Genomic DNA, 13530 nt, shown 5'->3' on the forward strand with positions numbered 1-13530 from the left:
CTCTGGAGGGACATTGGACGTCGAAGGAGAAGACAAAGCTAGGGTTTCATTAGCCATGGTTTAAGGCCCTTATTCCCACCTCGACGATGTTTAAGGAGAGAAGTGAAAGAAGAGAAAGCCTAGCTCTGGATTCAAAGGCCCTTATTCCCACCTCGACGATGTGGGCGGTGGCGGAGAAGAAGAGGTGGTCGTTGCAACAGGAGAAGGTGAAGAGGGCAGATGCATGAATGGGCGGAGATGTGGGGCCGGTTGCGGAGGGCAGAGAGTATGCAAATGGTTGGGAGCTTTCTCACGGGACCCAAACTGAACTGTTGACTTAATAAATTATATTAGAAAAACTGTGTTAGTAATATATTTATAATTTTTGGAGTTAAATATTAAAACCTCCTGAAAAATCTATGTATATATATATATATATACTTGAGAAATATAGATAACCACAAGAATTCAACTTATTGATAGACCAGGAAAATTTTATTTAAAAAAATATAGTCAAAAATAATAAAAAAAAAATTATTGTATTTTTAAAAAATTTTAAAGTAAAGATTTGGGAAGACACTGAACTTGCATAATTTCAACCTTTTAGGTAATTTAATTTATTATTATTAAATTAAAAAAAAACTAGTTTCTAATATTTTTCCTATAATTTATGAATTATTTTGAAATACATAATAAATTTTTAAAACCATATATATTAATAAATTAAAAAACCTAGTTTCTAATATATATTTTGAAATATATATGGATACAACATACTTACATCTAAATCCATATGAACTAGAGTAGCTAAAATTAAATAAAATTATAAAATTAAATTATAGGTTAAAAAAATATAATATATGACAAATGTAATGGGAATTAATGCGATTTGATAATCTAAATAATTTTCTATTTCATAAAGAGATTTACAAATATTAATATAGATATTTCAGATTATTTTACAAAATGAAATATAAAATAATAAAAATAATGATAAAAAATATGATATATATATATATACATATATATATATATATATATATGTCATCATAAAAGAGAAAATAAAATGTTATTTGAAAAATAATGGGATTGTTTGATGAAATATTTGGTTGGACCACAATAAGCACATTTCACTTATATTACTTGATACTTTACCTAATTTATCTAGTTCTTTTAATAAATTCTGAGTGTTTCAAATTTAAATTAAAAACTTTGATTACAAACGATAATCACATATGGGTTGAATTTTTTTTTTTTTTAAAGAGAGGAAATACCAAGTTAGAGTAATAATTAATGAGGAATTAGTTAATGTATAATGATATTATTAATTTTGTTCAATTTAATCGAGAATAATATCAATATAAATAAAAATAAAAATAATATTAATACAGAATAAAATAAAAAAGGGGGGAGAATCTGCAATTTGCGATGGTGTTTATGTAAATTGTAGCAAAATGCATGCATTTCGCAGCGGTTATAACAAAACTGTCGTGAAATTCAAGCATTTGGTGGCAGTTTTATTCTAACTGTCACGAATTGTTACATTTCGTGGAGGTTTTATGGATAACCGCCGCCAAATGCATGCATTTCGCGACCGTTCTTTAAAATGCCGCTATAACTGCCGCAAATACTGTATTTAGTGGCGGTTTTATATAAACCGTCGCGAAATGCTCATCTCGAAATGCATGTTTTCTTGTAGTGAATTCACTTACAAATCTTTTAAACAACACTAATCAATGGGAATCAATTCATAGCTTATTAAAAACTTTTAGGTTTCATAGATAGTTATAGCAAAACAAGAAATTAAAGATAGTTAACTCCTAGCCACAAATAGCTCTTTAGAACTCACTTAAGTTTCTTTCAAGAAACAAGAACCACAAGCAAAATAACTCATCTAGCAATCAAACGCCACAGCAAGATCAGAAGCAAAAAAACAATTAAAAAGAAGCTGGGGGTTTCGAAATAGCAAGGAACTATGAGCCCTAGAGAGCTTTGCTTCCTGATAGTATGCTTGAACATTACTCAGGAGGTCAAATTTGTTTTCAATTCTTCTTGAGGGGGACGGCAGGGCTAGAGAAGTAGTAGGGTTGTTGGAGTAGAGGGCTAGGCAAGAGCTACAGGTGGTGAAGTCTTAGCTGTTACATTGTGCTTTTATGTTGAAAATTGTGTTTTTATCCCAATTATGTAAAATTTTTTACATGTAAAACTCATTTCACAGGTGACCAAATAACATTTTAGATGTAAATCCACTTATACTACAACTAGTTGCAAGTAAACAAACAACCTCTAAAAACACACATGTGATAAAACCATACATTAAAGAGCTATTAAATAAGCGTGCCAGGCATGACACATACCTTGCCTTATGATGGGTCAAGGTTTTCAAGGTGGTGTATCACGCCCTGAATTGCGGGCCCTGGGACGTGACAAGCACCGTGATAACCAGAGGACGGATACCACACCACTCAACCTTCGAGTCACCATAAGGCTAACAAAATCCCTGAAATAAACAACATTGAACAAAATGTGCAAAATAGAAAACTAAAAGATACACAAAGGAACCATCAACAGCATAATCAGATAGAAGAGTTCAAGAAATATTCTATCCATAATAGATCAACAGTTCCACAAAATGAGCAAACAAACAACCATGAAACAGAGTTCAAACACATTAGTGGATCCATGTCCTTATACAACATAATCATGCTAACAAATAAACATAGAAGATATAGGAAGTGAGTGTAGAAAGAAAACTAGTGAATGCCTAGCATTCTGCTTCGCCTCCATGCCACTGGCTACTAGAGGCTGGGAAGATGAAAGATGGGTAAGTAACCTAAGTCACTTAATGAATGGGTTAGTGATAAGTGCTAAACTAATCATATTTTCTATATCATTTACACTGCATTTAGAATGAAATTGTACTTGTTTAGCACCTCATTAGTATGAAATTTTATTCTTTTATTCATAATGACCTTTATTTCTATTTTAGGTAGAAAGAAGTGAAATTGAGGATGTTTTGAAGGAAAATGATGCAAGTTGCTGAATCAAGGCTGCACCACGACTCACAATGGGCGTTATGGCAACTCATAACACTCGTTGTCTACACTTACCACTGCCGTGATCAAGCCGTGATAGCATTAGCTCACTAGTAGCAACATAGAATCCATAATGGCCTCATAACGGCTATTGTGAAGTCTATAAGGATTGTTGTCAAGACACATAACACCCAAAGACCATGCCAGGATTCGACTTGGAGCCCAAGAAATACCTTACTCAGAACAGGCATCACAACGCCCGTGGTGAGGCCGTGGCAGAGCTGATAACTATAAATACCCTAGTATTCTCCAAATTCAGGGAGACTCTTTTGCTGAATAACCAAGGGGGACCTGATTTTTGGAGATCTGAGCAGCGAGAGACGGTGTTTCTTCCATATTCCAATGGATTCCAGTGGATTTCTCAAAAATACATCAATGAGCATCATCAGAGAAAATAGCGTGTGACAGGTATGTTCAAAGATCATCATCAGAGGGGTGTGAGTGACACATGTCATCCAGACAATCTTGGGATCCTCTAATCCCCAACCTTCAGAGAACTATTGGAGGGAGTTGGTCTAGGAATACATTAAAAGCTTATTTACTATTTATTTGGCCTTCTGGTTTTCTTGTGCTTTGATGCTTTGCTTGTTATTATCAATAAGAACCTAATTCGAAGGGAATTGTATGTCTAGGTCTTTTAGTTATTATTTATGAATCTTGATTGATTAATACAAAATATTTTAGTTTTTGTAATCATTGCATGTTTTTAGTTGATTGTTACATGATATGGATAAGGAGGTGATAAGTGCTTGCGTATAAGTAATATGAAGTATTCTTTTCTTACATTGAGCATCACTTTTATCAGATTTTATCGCTTAAGAATGTGTATTTGTGTTCTTTTGTGCATTTAGGGTTGTAGAGATAATTTTGGAAGAAAGGAAGCATAAGTAGATGGTGGTTGTGATTGTTGATGATGTTCTTGAATTAAACAAAGGTGAAGACACAAGTTGTGCTCAAAGACATGTGGGTGTGTGCCAACCTCCATTGTGCTCAAGAGAATATACAAAAGTGGAAGGGCACAAAGCCAGTCACACTCATTTGTTCAGATTTGTGCAATACTAGCAAGAGCTTTGTCAATGTGGTTTCATTGAAGACGAGATATGATCTGCAGCATGGATATTTGCCCATTCATGTGGCCTCAATGAAAAGAGTGGAATCTGGAGCATTTTGGCTAAGTACTGCAGCATTTTATTGTAGCAAATCCATGTAGCAGATACTGTTCATAGCTCGCAGAAAATTGATTTTTGGAAATCCACACGGCCGTGTGGAAATTCCACATGCCTATGTAAATGCCCGATTCTAGCTCCTATAAATAATATGTTTTGAGAGTATTGAAGAATCATTTTCCTATCTTTTGCTCATCTTTGGAGGCATTCGCGGCTAGGGTTTGGAGAGGCTTTTGCTAGATTTTTGGAGAAGTCCTATGGCCTTGGACATCGAATTCCTTTGGAAGAGAGCTATTGGGGAAGCTTTCATCGGCATCGATTCTGCAAGGTGTGCCCTAGTCTTGATAAAGGAACCTTTAGAGAAGACGAGGCGGCTCCACAAGACCATCGATACAGACTACAAAGGGGATTTATCTATGGATTGCATGCTTTTAGTTTTAGTTTCATTGTTGATTGTATATTGCTCCATGGAGAGCTAAACGCCTAGTGGGTACTTGGACTTGTAAACCATATTTCTTTAATTGATGTTTTAATTGTGTTCCAACCTTGAATGAGTCGAGAGGTAGCAGAATGTCCCCTTTCCCTTCTGATGTGGTTTATCCTAGCTCCACATTCCAAAAGTTCTTTGCGGTCATGATAGAGTGAAGTGCTAAGAGACAAACTCCACTGGGGCTTAGTTGCGTAAGCAACAAAGTGAAGTGTTGAAGTAATCCTTAGTGTTGGGGCTTAATCATTACTAGGGGTCTTTCGCCTGGACCAAAGGGTTAGATCTATATTAGGGAGTAGGGTTTATCACTTGGAGTTCCTAGAGCTTTAAGCAACCTTACACAGTATGAGGCGTTGAGAGCATACCTTTCCGCCGGGGCATATTGTAAGGGTTAGTCACGGTTGATCTTAGGTTTGGAACCGTGTGTATTTGGATTTCCACGACTCATTAAACATCAGTTATGAGGCATAATAATTAGTCTTACACTTGAAACAATAGTCCTAGAGTGAGCAATGTCCGGGTACCCCATCTTTTTATCGATACCTCTCATTATCCCTATTGCACTTTCCCTTTTCTCTTACTTTTATTTGTATTGATATTGTTTACTCACTCATAACTTGGTTTTCACTCTAGCTAAATAGCATTATTATTTGCTTCCGAGTACTATTCCTTGTAGATATGACTACCCACTCACCGGGGTACTTTATTATTTTAACAACCCTTGCACTTGCGGTACACACACGCAAGGGGTGTGTCAGGAGGATATGTCCCATGTTGATGACGCCTATGCTATGATAGATCTATGCATGTTCTAAGAGGTTAGATATAGCTAGGTTTCCAGATTAGGGATTGATTATCCCTTAGGCTTAGGGTCTGATTGGTCCCTTCTCGTGGGATTCCCACACTTAAGCCAAACCTAGGAGGCTGGGGTGGAAAAGATTCTATCTTAACTTCCTAGTGGATTACACCTAGTCACCATGGCTTATTGGGGCTAATAAGCCTTTGAATTCCCCTGGTTCGAACCTAGAACATGATTGACAATTAACGCCTATCATAAATGATAATCAAGATAGCTATAGTACAAACTCCCAACTCCTTTTAAGTGTTCTTAACAATATCTCCAATTATATTGTTTAATAGTATTTTACAAGTAAATTAAAGAAAGAGCATAAATGATTAGGCATTGATTAAGTGAAAAGGAAGTAATAGTAGCATCTCCTATTCCAGGGCAAATACGACCCTCGTGTTTACCCACGGGTATTACTTGATGACCTGTACAATTGCGATATCACGGACCATCTATAGTATTAAGTGCATACTTGCATACTTATATAATTACATAATTTACACACCCATAAGCCGTTCGTCAATTAGCATAATTCTAAAAGAATATCAAATCTAGTTGAATAAACATCAACAATCAAGCTTTTACATAAATACATAAACTTTGAAATAATATAATAATTTGCATAACATATATATATATATATATATATATATATATATATATATATATATATATATATATATATATATATATATATATATATAGGTGAAGTCTATACTCATTATAAAGGATACATTTGCCTTAAATCAGGGTTTTCATTTTAAAAATGATCTTCAAGAATAATACGAGTTAATAAAATATCAAACTATGAAACTCGTCAGAAAACTCATTCTTTCCAAATATATAAGGGAACATTGCATGATAGTTCAACATAATAATCAAGAAGTCTTAAATAAATAATGCATCTCAGTAGGTCGATATATGATCTAGAAAATCCTCTAAACTATAGTCATGGGTGTCAGTTTGTTTAAAGCCGTCAAGGCCCTCATGTCCTTGACGTTGACCCACCTGTTCCGTATGGTGACTCCAGAATTCTGATGTATTATCCAGTTAGGACTCTACGTGCCACCTGAGATGGATAAATAGAATCGGGTCCTCTACACCACCTCTATAGGCTGGCTCATGGGAAGCCCCTACTGCAACAAATGGTTTACAACTCCATCACCATCAAAACCTCTTGTAGGTGTAGCAATAATATAAATCACAAGAATATAACAATCGGTCAATGTCTAGGATGTTGTTCATATGCCGGGAATGAGTATCATTCCATGTAAATGAATATCACAAGCATTATATGTGTATAAGTGTCATTCTTAATTTCAAACTTGATAAATCAATATATATATATATATACATAGACATACCCAACAAATATCAAAACTCTTGCTCGTAATTCAATAATAAAGAAATTTATCAAAACATCATTTCAAGATGATAAACAATGCATAGCTTGCAATTTGAAAGCATGAAAATTCACTAATGATATTCCAAGAGAATTTTGCAACATAAAACTCCCACTTATAACTTACACGAGAAAGCCTCGAGCGCGCTACTCCTCCACCGGCTCCTTGCCTTGTGATGAACCTTCACCACCTAACCGACCAAACACACACACAACATCAACAATAGTAACAATTAAACAAAGCAACCCAAGAATAAAACCCTAAGTCACAACGACATGCAACCCTAAATTGAACTTAGGGGTGGCTCAAAACTGGGTTCTCAGTTTACCAAAAAGTTCTTAAGGGTTTGAGCTTTACTCTAAACCAAAGAATTTAAAGAAAGATATAATACCCTAGATAGTCCTTGTTTTATACTGATAAGTGCTTGAGTGAACATATTTCTTTGCATGTTTTACATGCATTGAGCATTATTTTTATCATGATTTATGTCTCATAAATTGTATTTGGTGTTTTTTGTGCAAATAGGGCTGTAAAAGCCTTGAGAGAAGAAAAAAAAAAAGCAAAGATAGGTTATGAAGGCACATTTTGGGAGTTTTTGTGCAACATAAGGATTAAGACACAATTAGAACTCATGCATATGGGTCTGTGTGCCAACTTCCAAGAGAATTCAAGTTAAATGGTGAGTTGGAAAGGCACAAAGGCAGCCCCACATTTCCATGTCTCTACTTGTGTGAAGACTTCAAGAGTCTTCCCAACAATGATTAAAGACAAGAAGTCTCATAACCTACCACGCAAATGCGTGCTTGTCCATGTGGTCTCAAGAGAAGAGTGTTGGAGCCTTGTTTATGAGGAGCACTATAAGAAACCATTGTAGCAGTACTGTAGAAAATCACTGTTCACACAACCGGGTCAGAATTTCACCCAGGCGGATTAAGGCACGTGACAGGCACGAGTTGGTTATTATAAATAACCTTTTTGCCCTATTCTTTGGGGGACTTTTTAACAGCTTTTGAGAGACAAAGAGGCTAGGGTTTGGAGAGGAGGTCTTTGGTGAATTTGGGGAGCATTCTTCACCAACTTTGATAGATTTTTTCTTCATCATAGCATTAAGGAAGCCATCAGCGACCTAGCTTCAGAGAGAAATCCTTCAAGACGTTGAACAACCCATCAAGGCCACATCACAAATTCAAGTGGGGTTTATTCCATGGTTTTCATTAATTTACATGACATTATTTGTTTTGTAATTTGCACCATGGAGGGCTAAACCCTAGTAGGTATTTGGGCATGTGAATCCTAGGATCTTATTATTGTATTGATTGACTTTGTGTTTTCTATTAAATTCAAGTTTAATTGAGTTTCAATCTTGCTTTCTTATTTCTTGCTTGCCTTATTGATCTTATGGTTGATTGGTTTGCATGAGTTGTTTGCCTTTGTGAGAGAGAGAGATCACCATTAGGACTAGAACCCCCAGATTGAGGAGGGTTGAGAGGATGAGTCATGAGATAATGGAGTGTCCGCTATCTCCTCCGATTAGTACATTCTATCTCCATGTTCCCTAGGCTTTATGCAACCATATTTTGTGTGAGCCATGAGATTGAGAGATTTCTCCACCAGGACCTTGTAGGGGTTAGGGATCTTTCACCTAAAAGTAGGGTTAGGTCTATCTTTAGGAATAAGATGTACTCTTAGGAATCCTAGAGACTATTGCAATCATATGTGGTGTGAGGTGTTAAGATTAAGCGATTTCTCTACCGGGACCTCGTAGGGACTAGTATCAGTGATCTGGAGGCAGAGACTGATTATTCTTGGATTTTCTCAACTTAATTAACTCGGTTTAGAAACACTTGTAAATCTTACATTTCATGTGAGATCCTAGGGGGAGCATTGTCTGCGTACCTCAATTTCATTGATTGAGACTTCCCCATTTTTACTCTTTCATGTTTGCTTGTGACATTCATAATTCTCGTGATTAAGTTTATTTTATTATATTCTTGATTTCGACTAGATAACTCAGGAGTAGTCATTACTAATACTTCTGTTCCCTGTGGATTCGACTAGCTGAACCGTTGGGTACTTTATTACTTTGACACTCGTGCACTCGCGGTACACGCATGCAAGAGATGTGTCATATACCCAAATTGCCCCTTTAGTCCTTCTAATATTTTTTTGTCTATGTAGAGTCCCTGTATTTTTTTATTTTGCATCAAATGAGTGTCCCTCCTCTTAATGGACATCAATTTTGTCATCTTCTCTGCTGATGTGGCCTAGAATATGTTTAAAATATTAGTAAAATATTCAGAAGGTTGATTAACAGGGTAATTAACCTATCGGATCTGGATGGTGGATCCAAACTAATCTGATCCGATAGGCTAATGGAAAACGGGTCATTCTCCACTTTGGCCTCGGATCCATCAAGCTAACATTTCCACTTCTTGCCATCCAACATAGGTGACCGTCACTACCATGTTTGACCATCCAACACATCACTACCATGTTTGACCGTCCAACATTGCGTTCACCACCGGCCTCAATGCCCGGCGTTGTCCTCAGATTGGTAGCACAAGCATCTTGCATCAGAAGGCGAAAAAGAAAAAAAAAATTAATCTTTGCTGAGACCGACGACAACATCAGAAAGTTAAAAAAAAAAAAAATCAATCTTCACCTCTCTCTTATATCCACCGTGATGACAACTCCATTGTTTCAAATTGAGTACTCATTAACATTAACAAAAAAAGATGTCATTATGCTTTGAAATACAATTAACAACAACAATATTACCAACTTAACATTTTATAGATATGTTAAAAAAAACCTGCATTTATAACCAATAGACACAACAACAACATTAACACATTTAATTTCAAATCCCACAGAATTTGGATAGTTATAGTTTAATATATAGTGTGATACACACACAATTTGCTGCAAAGTACCCACCAAAATTTACAACAAAGTTTCCATAAAGTGTTTAATTCACACATCATTCTTGTAATCCCATAAACTAGACCAGATAATAAGAGTTTTCTTCAGCCTTTTGGGTGTTCATTTGCTGCAGCACCAGTGTAGCTATGCTCTATGGAGAACTCAGGATTTATAGTGCCTTTAAATTCTATTGTGTTGTCTATCATTACCCTTGCCCTGACCATGCTATTCCTTCTTGTTTTGATCATTAAACCAAGAAAGATCATTTCTAATTTCACATAGAAACTAGTCTTATGGTTGCATTATAAGACTAATAGAAAAAAATGCTATACCATCAATATTTCTGCGGTGATAAATGAACTAAAATGGGGGAAATCCCTTCTGGTTACAAGGCCTCCGGTGTATCTCCCCTAAAACATGAACCATTCCAATTTCATATTAGCATTACACAAGTTGTTGCATAATTGTATAAACACAAATTAATGCTAAACCACGACATACGTAGGTGCATCTTACCTTAAACATTTTAAATGGACCCTGGGTGGCAGCCGATAATTTTTTCTTTCCTTTTGTTGCAGCTATTGTCTTATGTCAGTTCCCTTGACAATTGAGGGAGTAGTGATCCCTCTTTACTTGATGGCCAGAACTTCTTGCCTTTGACTGTATTTACTAGAGACTAGTAGGCTTTCAAATAAATATTTTTTGTGAACCACTTAGAGATGTAATCAAGGGGGTCTGCTCCATTGTAAGCAATGGAAGCCATTGCATGTTGGAAGGGGACCCCTCCCATTTTCCGCATGAACACACATGTTCTGCTAACATGACTACATAAGCTTTTTTTCCATTCAACATGCCTTAGCCCCCCATTCCATTCAACATGATATTTAGAACTTTTTTTTCCCTCTCTTTCTCTATCTTAGCAATTATGTTTAGCTCTTAAACACACCTTCACTTCCTCATATAATCTCTTTTCACAGCAATCCTTGTCATGACATACAATCTAATATCCTCTAACATGCTTATAATCGACTTACTCCTAGCATCTAACACTACCCCATTAAATGTCTCACACATATTGTTTATAACACCACACTTCACTACATTAGAAAAGAAGGTAACACACCAATCTATGATTGGGAAGTGTTCCAATAAGTCCTTCATAGCCTCCTACCTTCCCTGAAAGCTAGACGTCTGATCTAGGTATTTTTTGCACCTCTGGTTGACTAGTAGATCTGGCAACATTCAAGAATGCAATTTGCAGCTCCTTGTCCTAGTGTATTTTCCCCCACCTAGCATAGATGTGTTTTGCACACATCATATGCTCAATGTGAGGGAAAATTTCATTAGTTTCATGTATTAGACACTGCAAAGGAAGCAACACATTTGATGAAAAGCTGACTTGGTATGCAACAAACAAGGAAAAAATATGCCATTGTTTCAGTATTTTACCTTCTGCATGTCATTTATTAAGGACCACCCGAGCCCATCTCCAATGAAAAGATCTACTTGCAATTGTTCAAAGAACCATGTCCATGAATCAGCTGTCTCCTTCTGTATTACTACCCAAGCAATTGAGAACATTTGATTGTTGCCATCTCTTCCAATAGCTACAAGCAACTGAATCTTCAACAAACCTTTCAGAAAACACCCATCTACTCCTATAATCCTCCTGCAACTACTAAGAAACCCCTCTCTTTCTATTGTCAAGCATATGTACATCTTTTAAAATATTGGATTTTCACTAGGGTTGACCCTTTCAGATAAGACAATCATATTACTCCATAGATTGGTAGCTTTTAATTTAAGTTCATAGTTATTTAGAACTCTAAAATCCTCCATGAACTATTCCTCAATCTTCTTAAAGATCAAACCCTTGGCATTTCTACACACTTTCTATGTGAGGAAGACCCCCATCTCCCTTCTAACCATTGACCCCAAATGCCTTAGTGTGATGAAAGACATTGTAGAGATCATCTCACCAAATCTCTTCGCAATTACTGGTGTTGTTACCCTTCTATTCTTTGTAGTTCCAAGTAGGCAAGAGTGTTGAAGAACATAGTGCTTGACTATGAAGGCCTTTTTCCACAACACTATATACAAAGTATTAACCATGTGCACTTTTTCCTAGAGCCAATAGCCCTAACTCTGACTGCATCATTCTTGACATACTTGAATTCAAATCCCTTCCTGGTTGAGTAATCCACCAGTTCCTTCTTAAATAGCTTTAAGCCTTTAAACATTAGATTAAGGGAAAAATCCTCCAATAGCTTAGATGGATCAAAAATCTGCCTGGTAAACCTGTGCCTCCTAGCGTCTTTTGCCCTGAGCTTGCACAAGTACCCTCATAACTGCCTGGATTTGAGGATGGAATATAATCACATTCATATCTGATAAGTGCTTGTGTGTTAAGAATGCGCAGTGTTCTTTCCTTACAATGAGCATTACTTTTATCAGGTTTAAGCGCTAATACATGTGTATTTGTGTTCTTTTGCACAGGTAGGGTTGTGAAGCTATGTTTTAAGAAAAGAAGCCAAAAGTAGATCGCGAATGCACTATTTGATGAAATCTTGAAAAGCACAAGTTGGGCTCAAAGATACATGAATGTGTGCCAACCTCCATGTATTAAAGCAATTACAATGATTTGGAGGGGCATAAGGGCAGTCACATTTGCGTATCCCGACTTGTGCATTGATAGCAAGATCTTCACCAATGTACTCGTTTATTGAAAAAGCGATGGGATCTACAGCATAAATGTGTGCCCGTTTATGTTACCTTGATGAAAAGTGGATTCGGGAGTGTTTTTGGCCGAGTACTGTAGCAGGTTATTATAGCAAACCACTGTACCAATTTATTGTAGCAGTTACTGTTCATAGGCCGCAGAAAATTAGAATTCCAAAGAATTCACACGGCGTGTGAAAATTCCACATGTCCATGTGGAAATTCGATAGGGGCGTGTGGAACATCGACAGGCCCATGTGGATGCCCGATTATAGCCCTTTAAAAGCCGCGATTCAGCCCCAATTTCTCCATCTTTTCTCCTATCTTTTCTTCCACCTTTCTCCATCTTTAGAGGCACCGACGGCTAGGGTTTAGAGAGGCTTTGGCAAGGCTTTGGAGAGGTTTGACGGCCTTCGACACCGTGTTTCCTTCGGAAGAGACCTATTGGGAGAGCTTTCGTCGGCACCGATCCGGCGAGGTGTGCCCTAGGTTTGACGAGGGGACCTTTGAAGAAGACTCGACCGATCCACAAGACCTTCGACACGAACACAAGGGGGTTTTCATTCATGGATTGCATCGCTTTACTTTTGATTTCATTATCTATTGTATTTTGCTCCATGGAGAGCTAAACCCCTAGTGGGTACTTGGGTATTTGTGAACCCTAGGATGTATTCATTTTATTGAATCTCTTTATTATGTTTTCAATTAATTGATGTTTATTGTGAGTTCCAATCTTGTAGGCTTGATTGTTTGAATACTCCCCTAGAGTGACACTAGGGTTGAGAGTTCTTGTTGTTAACTCTTGTGAGTGAGTGACACACCACGAGAGTTAGACAAAGCTAGATTGGAGAGGATTGAGAGGGTGAGTCGAGAGGTAGCGGAGCGTCCCCTTTCCCCTCTGGTGTGATCTATC

Source organism: Dioscorea cayenensis, chromosome 1 (assembly GCF_009730915.1).
Source record: "Dioscorea cayenensis subsp. rotundata cultivar TDr96_F1 chromosome 1, TDr96_F1_v2_PseudoChromosome.rev07_lg8_w22 25.fasta, whole genome shotgun sequence".
NCBI lineage: Eukaryota > Viridiplantae > Streptophyta > Magnoliopsida > Dioscoreales > Dioscoreaceae > Dioscorea > Dioscorea cayenensis.